Here is a 15,189-nt window from a genome sequence, read left to right on the forward strand (position 1 = left end):
ATCTTTTCTGTGTTACATTCCTGGCCAGAAAAACCTCGGTGTGCCTCTGATGACAGCATGACCTATACTTGATCTCTGAGCTCCAATACCCTCAGCCTTATCTCTGCTTCTTATTCCCAAAAAGCCTGTGTCACAAGACCCCAGTGCTTTTTCACTTGGCACACGTATTTGACTCAGCATCATTTCTCCTCTCAGATTGTGAATTGGTTTTATATTGTAAAATCCCTTTTTCATTCTCTGTACTTATGGATGACTTTTACATGAACCCCCTTTAAATCATTCCACAGAATTCTCCCTCTATTCATATATATTCCTTAAGCCAATATACTACTTATTAACTGCTAGGACAAGTAATGCCAAAATATAACTCAACATAGGGAATTTCTTACAGATCAGAGTCAATCAATGCTCAATCATGAACAAATATAGGGATTGCTATATGATCTTTATCTTTTGGAAAATTATGTGTAAAAGAACTTCACAAATTGAAATAATCCATTTTTTCATTGGTTGTAAAAATAAACAGAATAGTAATGGTATGTTCCATCAGGCAGAAAATCTACTGAATGAAGCCAATGATATTGGGTTCCACTTCAACACATTCTGGAAAATTACATTACAGACCTGTCAAACACAAATTCCAACCAAAACATCATGTCTGTACAATACAAAAGCAACAATCTGAAGTACAAAGTGAACCTTGCCTTACCCTAGAAGCCCCAAGGCCATGCTTCTTGTGATGTAACCGTAGTTTTTCAGGGATGAATAGGCTTTCTTAGTGATTTTAACCTTCTCTGACACAAGGAAGAAATAAATACTTGTACCATGTCATTGAGAACTCAGTAGAAAACATAGAGTTGGAAGATTTTACTATTTTCTATAATGGCAATTAAAACTAAGTCAAAAGTTCCTTCTCCTCAGCAAAGAAGTAAACTATCTAGAATAACTGATTTCTAAAGGTTGGCTTGAAGGAAGAATGTGTACAAGTTTTTACTCCACTTTTAAGCATGCCAACCTGATCGTCCTCTTGCCAGACAGCTGCTTCAATCATCTAGGAAGTTCACAGTAAGCCATGCTTTGCTCTACATTTTCACCCACTGATGGCACAGGCCATCTAGTGTTCCTTATTTCCCCCAAGTTCATTATTCCTGTTGGTACAGAACTCATTCCCCCTTTATCGGGCTCCATCATGGATAATCTTTAGGTGCTGACTGTGATGTTTATTTGATTTAGACTCCTGTCTGCTCCTTCCTGCATAAGCTCGCTTTGCATAAGATTGGTTTAAATCCCCTAAAACCCACTCAAACTTTCTATACCCAATCTCCTGATTTCTTATTACTTATAAACCCAGATCCATAAGATAATAAAAATAAAATATCTTTGCAGCATTTTAAGGGCAGAGACTTTTTTACACTTTATTCTCTGCTTTATGCCCAGTGTGTAGCAAAGTGCCTGACACATGGATACTTGTCTATAAATATTTGTTTAATAAATGTATTAATTCATTTTCTAGATTTAATTACTGCCTCCACATAAATACATTCCTGCCAAACATGACATGTGCAAAATTTACCCAATAATGTCCAATTCTTGCCTCAGCTACACTTGTCTTGGTTCATAGTAGCCCAACATCATTTGTTATGGACATAGTAGGATAAAATTATTTTCTAAGTGCAAACTACTAGCTTAAAAATCATGAAAGACACTAAAGTTCCAAAACTTTGACCGTAAAACTTAAAATTGAAGAAGATAAAATAATCACAGAAGAGAAATTCTTGGTGAAGATTCAGGGTATACTTTTAGTAAGAGGTATGAATGTATCTTCTTATAAATTAGCATTTTATCAGAGGGTTTACATTGAGAGGTTAATTTGGAAACAAAAATAGTTCACTTTAGTATTACAGGAACTAAAATCAATGTGAAGTTCTTTTACCTAAAAATTAAATTGCAACTTATCTGGGGATTTAGATATCCATTCTTTCCATATCCCGATGACATGTATGATCATGTGTTTCATAAAAGGAGGGGATGTTTTTCAGAGAAGAATATAAAAAGGAGGTCTGTGATAATTAACCCTATATAGTCAAGACCATGCACGCTTGCAGTGCCTTGGAAGTTTTCATGGATAAACACTGGTTTGTCTTAAGTAATATTTTCCTAGCTCAATTTAATGGGATCCTCATTTTTTGTGTCTAAGGAGATATTATGATTTCTCTCTTCAGTGCTGATGACTTTACCTCTTTCATAATTATTCTATATCTGAGAAAGGAAACAGAGCCAAACAAACTAACAAAATGTTTATCAGGGCAGTTTATACTGACTCCCCTTTTCTCCTTCAGAAACCTCGAGATTGGTCTACTTGCTCTTATTTGGTCAGTGTCTCCCAAGCTTGCATACGGTTTGAAGTTATGGTTACTTATATCTCACTTTTCATTTATCTCTCTTTTTTCTTACCTACAATAAGCACCATTTTTAAAAACTGTGTGTTGATAAAAACAAGTACTGTCAACAATTATTTATATTAATGTTTGTGTGAGTTTCATCCCTGTACTAACTCATTTAGTTTTCATCAGATCAATGTATACTTTCTATCTTACAGAAGAAAGCATTGACAATTAGAATAAGAAAGTGACTTTTTTTTTTCCAAATCACTCATGTAGTAAGAAAAGCTGGACTTGAATCCACTCAGGCTTTGAACTCTTCTGTCCTTCTGTATACAAGCGTTAGCACAGTGCCCAGTATGAAAGAAGAGATTAAATCCATGGTTGAGTAAATGATTAAATAGATGTATGGTTGAGTAAGTATTTCTGAAGTTGGTACTTTTTTTCAGTAAAACATGGTGCATGTCTTTGTATTGTACATATTTGCAGAGATTCATTAAATATGTAAGTGATCAGTTTTGTTAGTGTATATTAGAACAGGAAGAGTAAGTAAGTAGAAACTCTGAAAAACAATTTTAACTCAAAAGACTTTGTCATTTTACCACCATTAATCTGTTTACCATATTGACTGATACTTAATGCTGACATTACTAGGTTATTCACTAGTATGCTAAGGAATGACTTTATCAGATGAAATATATGCTCACTATGATTTTATTTTGTTTGATTTATTTATGTTAGTTTTACTTATAATAGCACCAAATAATTTAAAGAAGTACAGGCATACACTGGAAATGTTGCAGGTTTGGTTCCAGATCACTGCAATAAGATAAAGCCAACAATAAAGTGAGTCACACAAATTTCTTGGGTTCAGTGCATATAAAAGTTATGTTTACACTACTATAGGACAAGTGCAGTCTACAGTCTAACTGCAGTAGTGTTATGTCTAAAAAAGCAATGTAGATATCATAATTTAAAAATACTTTGCTAAAAATGCTAACCATCATCTGAGCTCTCAGTGAGTCATAATCGTTTTGCTGGTGGAGCCTGTTGCCTTGATGTTGATGGCTGCTGGCTGATCAGGGTGGTGGTTGCTGAAGGTTGGGATGGTTGTGGTTATTTCTTAAAATAAGACAGCTTGCCCTTCTCCTTGGTTATGGCATCCTGGTACTACTAGGACTTGGACAGCAGGTCGTTCAGGCTGCTCTCAGCCTGGGTGACCTTCATCTCATCCAGTCCTCACCTGAGCACCAGTACAGGAAGACCTTGCTCTGGACATGATTGTGAACTGCTCAGAGATGTGCTTGAACAGCCCCTGGGTGGCCGGGCTGTTGCCAGTGAAGGTGGTGGACATTTTTAGCCCCTGGTGTGGGATGTCATAGACAGCTGCTTTCACATAGTTGGGGATCTACTTGACAAAATAGCTGCTGTTCTTTCTTTTTATTATTTTTTTTTATTGAAGTATAGTTGGTTTACAATGTTTCAGGTGTATAGAAAAGTGAATCACATATATATATATATAAACATATATATATATACTTATTTATGTATATATTCTTTTTTAGATTCTTTTCCACTATAGGCTATTACAAGATATTAGATATAGTCCCCTGTGTTATACAGTAGGTCCTTGTGGTTTATCTGTTTTATATATAGTACTGAGAATATTCTAATCCCAAATTCCTAATTTATCCCTCACCTTTCTTTCCCCTTGTAAACATAAGTTTGTTTTCTATGTCTGTGGGCCTATTTCTGTTTTGTATGTAATAGCTCCTGTTCTTGTTTTGGAGTTAGGCACGGGCTCATCCACCTCCTGCACAGACAAACAGCCTTCGAACTTGGCAGCCACAGTCAGGTAGGGCCATAGCGGGGTCGTAGGTGGCCATGATGTTCTTGGAGTGGAACATCTGCTGGGTAAGCCCTGGTACCTTGAAGACCCGGTACTGCTGGCTCCCCTGCTGGTCAGTGGGGTGAAGATGGGCATGAAGAAAGGCAGGCAAGGGAAGAGCCCCCTGTTCACATCCAGCTCACACAGATCAGCATTGAGCTGGCCCGAGGAGCACAGGTGGTGTGGTCAGCTTGAGGGTTCCATAGCAGATGGGCCTTGTTATCAATGCAATAGGTCTCATCTGCATTTTCTAAGAGCTGGTGGAATGAGAGGGTAAGTTGTAGGGCTCCACCACTGGTGGGACACCTTGCGAGAGGGCTGATCACAGATGACCGTAACAAATATGATAACAAAAAAGGTTGAAATATTGTGAGAATTACCAAAATCTGACACAGAGACGATAAGCCAATGCTGTTGGAAAAATGGTCAATGCCAAAAACTTTCAATTTGTAAAAAAAAAAACCAAAAACCAAAAAACAACAGTGTCTGTGAAGCACAATAAAGGAGGTATGTACCATGTATTATATAAGCCAATGGAAGGAGTGAAAAGTGAAAGAATACTATTTATTTGAAATTCTGTAAGTTTTATAAATGATAATGAATTCAGATTAATTTGCCATTGTCTTTAGAATTATTCTTAGCTTAGAGAGCTCAACTGAATATTGTAGATGATGTCCCGTGGGTGTACTATTTAAATGAACGATGACAAATGTTAGTCATTATTAAGATTATACCTATGGGAAATTTGGCTCTACATAATAGATTACAGAATGAATGTACTTTTTATGTTTTAAATTAAAAAACAATGTTAATGTTATATAGTATAATTTTGTTAATGATCTTCTGCTAGAGTCGGCGCTTTACCTTAACCAGCCAAATATTGATCCCAATGAACATGAAGCAATAATGTCTGATAACATACATAAATTAGATTATGAGAGGCAAGGTTTAAGATAAAACAGAGTACTGGAAATAGGGAACCCATTTAGGGGACTTGACTGTTACGTAATAAGAACTACTGTTGTGCTTTAAAAATTTAATAGAATCAGATATATGATGTAAGGATGTGAGATCATATTAGATGATCTCTTGAGGACAGCTTTGATGAGTCTGTAAGCACAGGAAAGCAAACAACTATTCTACTGTAGTAAGTAAAATAGTGTCCAACCAAAAATGTCTTTTTTCTTTGAGAAAAGTAATAAAAAATTCTGGAAAGACTGCGTAGGAGAATGGAATCAGCCTTAAGTAGGAAAACTAGAAAGCAAGGCGTTTGTGCATAAATGTGTAAGTCAGACACTATTTTCAAATATCTATCTGCTCGGCTTCTGGCAAAGAAATAGGTAAAGAATTAAGACCAGCTGTTAATCCATTAAGGTAAAATTCCACGTACGATCAAATCAGACTGTGCTTTGTTTATTCATATTTGGCATATTACTCTGTTGTTTTATCTGTTGTTTAAGGTAATGAAGTAAGGATATTCTTACCATCAGATCCTGTTACTCCTTATTCCTACAACTGCTATTCTTATGTTCCCCAGAATTCTCTTTATCCTAGTAGGAAATCATGTTACTAGTTAACGGTAGTCTAATCTTTATATTAAATGTTCCTTTTTCAAACTACTGTGTGAGTTCTGTTACTGAATGGATTCAGATTGTTAAAAAAATGGACATTCTTTGTTACCAATGAAATCAATACACAAGGCCAGTCTCAGAATTTTAGCATGATGGATTTCACCTCACTGTAAGTTGTTGGGCTGTTATTCCACAAAAAGTTCTTTCAAATACTTAAACAGCATTAACTACAAAAAGAGTCCTTTACATTGCATTGTTACATTAAAAACATCTTCCTAAATTAGATTTACATGTAAATAATATAATAGTATATTTATTATGCAATTTTCACTTATATGAACTTCATTGAGATATGAATTGCCTATGGTAAACTGCATACATTTAACATTAAAAATGTGATGAGATTTTAAAATTATATACTTCTGTAAAACCACCACCAGAATCAAAATATAAAACATTTCTATGATCCCTAAAGGAACCCTTATTCCTTAATATAGTCCACCATTCCCAATCATAAGCAACTAGTGATTGTTTTTTGGTCACTATAGATTAGATGGCATTTTCTAAAATTTTATATATATCTGACTTCTTTCAGTCAGTGTAGTGATTATGACATTCATCCCTGTTGTTGCTTGTTTCAGAGGTTTGTTACATTTTATTGCTGGTATTATTTAATTGTATGGAGATGTCATAGTTTGTTTATTCATCAATCCATACTCACTGGATTTTTTTCAGGCTGGGCTATTATGAATAAATCTCCTGTGAACATTCATTTATAAGTCTTTGTTTGGACTTTTCTTATTTCCCTTGTCTAAATAACTGAGGATAAAATTGTTGGGTTATATGGTAGGTGTTTGTTTAACATTTGAAGAAGTTGCCAAATTATTTTCTAAAATCCATGGGTAACTTATATTCTCATCATCAGTATATGAGTTCCTGTTGCTCCGCATCTGCATCAAATCTTTGCACTGCTAGTCTTTTAAAATTTTCACCCAAAGTAGATTTTAACAGACTTTAATGATAAACTTCTTAAAGACAAAAGGCATTCAACATCATTACTTGGGAAATGCAAATTATAACTACATCAAGAAACTACTACCCATCTTTCATCAATGAGTTGATTTAGCAGCTTTGCTGAAAACTGACCATACAAGAGGGTCTATTCTGGACTTCATTTTGTTCCATCAATCTATAGGTTGAGGCTTTTCACAAATTCCACAGTCTTGTTCAGGGTCAACCCAGAGTCTTGATTATTATAAACTTACATCTTGAAATTGGGTAATGTTTTTCTCCCAAATTTGTTTTTCGTTAAGTTTGTTTCTTTACCAACTTTAGAATTGACCTTGTTATTTGTTTCAAAAAGTATGCTTTACTTTGATTGGTATATATATATTTGTTTCATATATAAATATTTGGTATATGTATAACATATATTTATATATAAATAAATAATATATTTATAAATATATGTTTATATTCACTCAGATATTTACCAGTTATTATGTTCATTATTCATTCTTTAAAATTAGAATTCTCTTTGGAATAATTAATTAAATAATAATTAGTTTATTTAACATTTCTCTCTCAGTGTGGGTTCAGTATCAAGTTTGTCTTAGATTTTCTTTACTTAAATCTACTTCATCTTTGTTCTTTTTTTCCCTTAGCCTTAAAAATGTTTCTTCACTCTTTTGACCTGCATGGTTTCTGCAGAGAAGTCAGAGAACATTATAATAATTGTTCCTCGGTATTTAATGTGTATTTTTCTAATTGAATTCAATCATTTCTATTAATTTTGGCTTTTAATAGTTTAACTTTGATGTACTTGTGTGTGTGTGTGTTTCTATTTACTCTGTTTGGATTATCCGTCTTGAATCTCTAAATCTATGTTTTTCTCTAATTTGGGGGATATTCAGCAATTATTTGTACAAACACTTTATTTGTTCAATTCTCTCACTTTTCTTCTTTGGCATTTCAATTATCCATATGTAGATAAATGAGTGAATAAAATGGCCAAAGCTTCTGGGGAAAAATATGCCACACATCTCAGGGGCTCTGACCATTTTATTCATTTTTTTTTTTTTCTCTCTCTTCAAGTTGGATGATATTATCTCTATTAATCTATCTTCAAACTTCCTAAATCTTTTCTCTGACATCTCCTTTCTGAAATTAAGCCCTGCTTCTCAATATTTCATTTCAGAGATTTCATTTTTCCATTCTAAATAGTCCATTTAAAATATTTTTTATTTCTTTGGTGAAATTTTCTATATTTAATTCATTTGCCACAATTACAAATATTAAGAAATGTTTTGAAGTCTTTGTCTGTTAAAACCCACATCTGGGTCATTTGGTGTTTGCTGCTTTTCATTTTCTTGAGAGAATGATTCCATTTACCCTGCTTTTTATATGTCAAGTAATTTGGGATTGTCTCCTGGATACTGTGAACCTTGTGTTGTGGGCATTCTGAATTATTTTATATTGTTCTGAAGGGAGTTGATGTTTTTTGTCTAGCAAAGTCTAGGTTGGACCAAAAGTCTGCCGTACCTTTGATGGCCGGGAGCTCAGATGTCCAATCAGACTGCTTTCAGTTTTTCCTGCACAAGTACACGATCTTACACAGAATGTGGAGTTTCTTTCTATGGTTCTTTTCTTCCCCAGGTTTTCTGGTCACTTTCTGGTGACCCTGATTCTCAGGGACGGGGCACCTTCACCTGTTTCTTCTTTCTAGAAATACGACTGTATTTCCTGATGGTGTTTCAGCCCCTCTGGACCTAAAACAGGAAATACATTCATGTGTGTCCCTTCCTTTCAGGCTGAACTTCTCTAAATTCTCCCTGTTTTTATTCACTCATCAGAGCCCTCAGGTAGTTTTATTTTCTATTCTGTCCAGAGTTTATAATTGTTCTTTTATTGTCTAAATACTTGTGACATTTTAAATGTCAGAATAATTTATGATCATTTTCAATAGCAATACAGTTAAAGTTTAAAATAAGTAGCAAATAATCATTGATTTCTAAACAACCAGTAAAGAACATTTACTTCAAAATTAATATTCTTGTTTAATATTAATGACTTAGAATGTTTACAATGACAAAATATTAGATAAAGAATGTTTATCTTGGCATATTTCTATTAAAATCACTTGTAAACTTAATGTAAGTCTGACTCTTGTATGTTTATTATTCATTCAGAATTCCTAGATTTTAGCTCTGAACTTTATTTTTCTTTTGACGATAAAAGTTATTTATTAGTAGTCCTTATAGTTTAATATATAGTTCACATTAGATTATGCAAATAAATTTTATTCAAAAACAATTCAGTTATTAATTAAATGTGCATCTACCTTCCTTTTGAGAATGCTTATTTAGTATTAAAAAATGCCTCATTACAATATATATTGAATGCTATAAAGTACATACATGAAAAATATAATAATATGAAACTGCCTCATTTACTGTATGCTCCATTTTTTTAAAGAAAGACCTTTAAGACTTGTTCTCAATACTGCTTCTGATTAGGACACTCATTTCCATTAGCTTTTCATATTTTATTGTAACTCTCAAATATATAACCTTTGCCAAATACCAAGCTCAGTTCAATATCTCTCAGTGGTAACACTAGATTCTCTGCCTAATTCCTTACACCTTAACCTAATATCCTTATTGCCTTGCTTCCCTGCCCCTGTTGGTAATTCCCAAACATTCAAATGTCAAGTGTTTGAGTTTGCTAGCTGAGAGGGCTTTTCATCTTACTGTGGGTAGTGCTTTGCCCATTACTACCTGTTCTTCTTTTTATGGGCAGGATAATGATATTCATGGGAAACTGCTAGAGAACTAGGCTGAATGCTTCAGCAAGTCTGCATCACAATGCACTGCCCTCTTTTTACTACTGTGAGATAGGAGTAGAGCTTTAAGGACATTTCATACGACCTTCACTGTTTAGTTCATGTAGAAAATTGGTTTGGGATCTGATTATTTAGGAGGATATCTCACAAGAATATTAATCAAGTAATAGTAGGCACAATTTGGAACCTGCCTTTTTTATTCCTTCTCAACTCCTCAACTTCTGTTTTATTCTTTTTTTAAACAAAATATTTCCATTTTGAAAAAGGAAGAAACAGATCAGAAGCAGAATGATAACTTTTACAGGGACCTATTGGGTCTATGCTGACATTTGTATGATAAAGCAGTGATTTTAGGAAGAAGCAATGTGAAAGACAGAGAAAACCATTTGCTTATGTTCTGACCTGTTATAATCACAGATGAGTAATCTTATAATGATAATTTTGTGGGTTATTTATTTGGGGAGTCACACGCCCAATTTCAGAACCACAGTCACTAACGTTATGGATATCACAGTATGTGGGTAGCTGTGAACAGGTACCAAACCAGTAAAAGTTTAAAATTATTTTTCAGGCAAAATATTTATTAGTTAACATATATTTGGTGATTTCCAGGCAATTAATTATGGCCAAAAATTCAGTGGTGGAATAAACAGGTATGACTGTTTATCCAGGCCATACAAAACTTAGAGCTGTGTGTGGTAAACAGAAAGTAACTAAGTAATGCCAAATTGTAAACTGTAAACTATAATAAGTGCAATAAAAAAGAAGCATAGGGAACTATGTGGCCGTATAACCAGGGAATCCAATTTAGTCCTAGGCTTAATGAAGGCTCCTTTAAGAAAGTAACATTGAGCAGTGGACTGAAGGTCAGTAGAAATTAACCAAGAAGAAAAGGGCAAAATTATCATCTAGGCAAAGGATGTAGCAGTTTCACAGGGATTTGAAGTGGCACCGGTCACAGCATTTTTGAGAAAGTGCTAAGAGGTTGCTGTAACTGAAACAAAGAGAGCACGTGGAAAATAAATTAGCTAAATGATGCAGGAGTTTGAAACCGTGTTAAGGTTTGACTCTTTGCTCCATGAACCATAAGGAAGGTTTGAGGAATGAAAAGAGGAGCACAGGCAAGCTCAGATTTTCATCTGTGAGGTGACCTCTGTGGCCTGAGTGTGGCAACTACATTGAATAAGATGTAGGTGTGAACGAACTAACTAGGAGAGGATTAGCTTTGGGAGATTTGCCTTGATAAAACATTGGACTCCTGTAGTGGTACCATAAGGGGAAAAGACATTAATTATTTGAGAGCTATTTAATAAATTAGAGCGGACTTGATGATAGACTACTTGTTCTATAAGCAGAACATCATCAAGGTTATAAGGTTTCTGACTTGAATAACAGTTGGTTAGGAATACTTTCACTGAGATGAGAAACAGTGTCCCTCAGTCATAGGCGTAATTTTGGCTACAGTGAATGTGAGGTGCCACTGAGATAGCCTGGAGATAACTTGGTGGAATCCATTGGCTATGTAAGTATGGAAGTCAAAAGAGAACTCTGGGGCTTCCCTGTTGGCGCAGTGGTTGAGAATCTGCCTGCCAATGCAGGGGACACGGGTTCGAGCCCTGGTCTGGGAGGATCCCACATGCCACGGAGCAACTAGGCCCGTGAGCCACAATTACTGAGCCTGCACGTCTGGAGCCTGTGCTCCGCAACTAGAGAGGCCGCGATAGTGAGAGGTCCATGCACCGCGATGAAGAGCGGACCCCGCTTGCCACAACTAGAGAAAGCCCTCGCACAGAAACGAAGACCCAACACAGCCATAAATAAATAAATAAATAAATAAAAATTTAAAAAAAAGAGGAGAACTCTGTGGTGGAGATATTAACATGAGAGTCATTTTTGTATAGTTGGTAAATGAAGTCATGAATATGAATGAAATCTGCTTCAACAACCTGTCTCAAATTCAAAAATAAACCAGACATTAAAAGGGATTTAAAGAAAAAAACCAGTGAAGAGCAATGGGTCCTGGAATATATAATAAATACCTTTTTTTTCTTGCAACTATAGTGGGAAACTGAAGAAGTTGATACTAGTGATAGAAAATTCAGACTAATTCTTCCCCTCAAAGGATTGATTTGTATATTTACATATATATGTATAATGTTTTCATTAAGTAATTTCTTCTATTTTCCTAGAAATTATCTGTTTTCAAAACATTGACCACATTTTTGTAAATTTTATGTTTTAAATATATTTAATCTTGAGATCTTTTTCAAAGAATCATCATATACAATGGGAAAAACTCTGGGTCTTCCTCATGCTATCAGTAACAGGTTTAATAAGTTGCTTACAAATATCCTTAAAGGAGATTTAGGTACAAACTGCTGTTCAACCACATTTTGCAAGCAATACAAACTTCCAAAGTAAGTACTAGCTACAGTATTGTCCCCCAAAAACCCAAGAAATACCTAGGAGTATAGCAGTGTCATTTCTGTGAGCACTAAGTTTCGCAAGTAGTAATGTCCAGGATGATTTAAATACACTGCATTACATATTGCATTTGGCATTTTACCCATGACCAGTGTACTAACAGAAATATCAGGTTGGTTTTTGTGCTGTCAGAAATATCTGTATTCCTAGGCTGCTATGTATGTTTGTATATTAATCCAAAAGTAATGTTTCAAGTGAATGAAATTGTATTCAACTCCAAACAAAACAGATGAGTCACAAAAGGTAAGGCAAAGACAGCAACACCTGATTACAGATAGGGGTCTCTGCTTGACCACAGACCTGATTAAACTGATTACCACTGTATCAGAATATTAGAAAGTCAATTTAAGCCTAAAATTGATCTAACTTTGATGGAAATAAAGTGTATAGAAGTATGTGGGCTCACTCTGAACGATTTACATATCTCTTACTTGAATGCAGTTTCCTTCTCTGCAACAGGATATACACCTCCCTGGAATTCGGGTTTAATATATTAATTAACAATGAAAAGAAAAACATATTGAGGTCCTACCTTCATTGTTACCAACATCAGCAGTCATGAGACATCATTAGCTGAACAATTTTAAGTTACACCAAGAATAAACAGGATGTTAAACTGTAGAAATAAACCATTAAAGAAAACACATTTTATAAAAATAAAATCAATCGCCAAGTTTTTTTTTTTTTTTTCTCTTTAGGTATGTGCACAACGCTGTAAGAATAGTAAACGAAAAGTGACACTCTTGAAAGTACAGTAGACAAGATTTTAATCAGTTTAGTTTCTTCCTCAGGGAGGAGTAGAATATGCTTCTCAGACAGTCTTTTTATCTCACATCACAAAATAAAACTACCTAGAAAGTAAGGGACTAAGTCTCCCCGTAGGCACAAATAGATAAATTAAAGGATAGAGAGAAAAAATGCTGATGCTTCCAGCACTTCCAGAGTAATTTTACAAACATTTGAATTGAGGGGCTGGATTTCTAAAATGACTTGACATTTTCAATAGGCTGTTAAACTGTAGTATGAATTCTTGTAGATTAAATGGTTGTGCTGGTAATTGGTTAAAAAAGTTTTTTCCATTTTGTTCAAACTTTCCATCAGCTCATTACTTCACATTCCTTTTCTGCCTAGAAATGGCTAATATCCTTTATACAGTTAGAGTAAAATTCTATGATAAATGAGTAAATCAATTGGGCATTAAATTCTCTTGATATATTTATATTGTATTTACCAACATGCTACTGTCAGTTGGACTGTATGTAAGTTAATAGGCATAGAATCTAACCAGTATTTTTAAATTTTAGTATAAACTGGCAGATTATCTATGTTGATATTTTTAAATAGGTCTGTGGTGTGACACATAAAATCAAGTAAAAAGTATAATTTGATTATTTTTCTTAATTGTATTTAATTATCTTCAAGGATTTTTACAAGTATACCTAGGTTACAAATATAAAGATTTTAAACTATGTTTAAATATTAAGATTATATTTGCTATAAATATTTGACTTGATTACAAGCAAAGAACAATCTTCACACTGGGCAAATATTTCACACTTGCCAAGTTATTAAAAGTTTGCTGTGAAACCCACGATTGTCTTCTCTGATATTATACAAAAATTGAGACACAAGGTCATTTCTTTATTAATCTAGAATTGCTTTGTCATTTTGGCATTTCTCCAAATACAGGTAGACACTTTAAAGTCAATAATCTGCTCCTGAAACCCAGATGCACCACACAGAACACAACCACAGCTATTTAACATTTTCTACTGATACTTGCAATGTAAGACAATAAGCAAGTAAATTATATAAACCAAATAATTACAAGGAATAATAATTTTACAAGAAAACAGAATTGGTCAGTGGATGAAGGCAAGATTAAGGCACAAATAAATAAGTCAACGGGATGTATTATACAACATAAAGAATATGGTCAATAATACTGTAATAACTTTCTACCAGAACAGATGGTTACTAGACTTATTACGGTGATCACTTTGTAATGTATTTAAATGTCAAATCCCTATGTCATACACCTGAAACTAACATAATATTGTACACCAACTATATTTCAATAAAAATAAATAAAATGAAAAATATTAAATAGCTAAATTCGATTTTAAAAATACAAATAATGGTAAAAAAAAAAAAAAGACACAACTGAAGTGCTAGGAGAGAGTTTACTATTTAATGAGGAGTACAATTCAGGCTTTTAATCAGAACCATTCTCTGGATTTATGGTACAGCCTTACACATGCTATCTCACTGAAGTTATAAAATATTTGGAGAAAGTGTTAGTTTATAAGTGAGGAAATTGAAGCACTGAGAGATTATGAGACCTTTCCATGTAGAGATCTCCCTCAAAAGACAGGTGCCTTGTAAATAAGATATTGAAAGAGCTGAAACTATAGCAAAATACATTTAAGGATTCCAGAGGTGGAAACTGCAAAAATATAAAGAATAAGGTCTAGAGTTGCCAATTTGGAGTACGCTGTTGAAGTGGAATGGAATTGAAAATGACTGATATTGAAAAAAAATCAATGGACACTAGCCTAGTGTCTTTGATGAGTTGTCCCATATATTTTAAAATGTTTGTAATTATGGCAGAAGTTGGTTTTAAGAGGAAGCTGGTGAACCAGATTGCTAAATACTTAATTAGTGTTGGAAATCAGAAAACAGAACACGGGGGAGTAAAACACATAGAATAGTCATTATGAGCATAGGCCCTGAAAACAGATTTTCTAGATTCAGATCCTGACTTCATCATTTACACACTTGACCACATTATTTACTCACTCTATACCTCAGAGTCTGCGTTTACAAAATGGGCACAGTAATAGTAATCATTTCCTAGTAGGAAGTGAATCAGTATGTGCAAAAGTGCTTAGACTTTTCCATAGATTGGTATCAGGCACTCGATCGATGGTGACGATATTGATGATGACAAATTCAGAAGGATTCCAAGGAGAGGACTTTAGTTGGAGGTTGTAATGTTAGTGGTTGGGTAACAGGATGGAAGTA

The 15,189-nt window shown here is 34.2% G+C and overlaps 1 pseudogene; it reads right to left on the reverse strand.

The window, feature by feature from the left end:
• Positions 1-3,497: 3,497 nt before the first annotated feature.
• On the reverse strand, positions 3,498-12,725 carry LOC132366746 (tubulin beta chain-like; annotated as a pseudogene).
• Positions 12,726-15,189: the final 2,464 nt, after the last annotated feature.

The sequence above is a fragment of the Balaenoptera ricei genome, chromosome 5 (assembly GCF_028023285.1).
Source record: "Balaenoptera ricei isolate mBalRic1 chromosome 5, mBalRic1.hap2, whole genome shotgun sequence".
In the NCBI taxonomy this organism is placed as follows: Eukaryota; Metazoa; Chordata; class Mammalia; order Artiodactyla; family Balaenopteridae; genus Balaenoptera; species Balaenoptera ricei.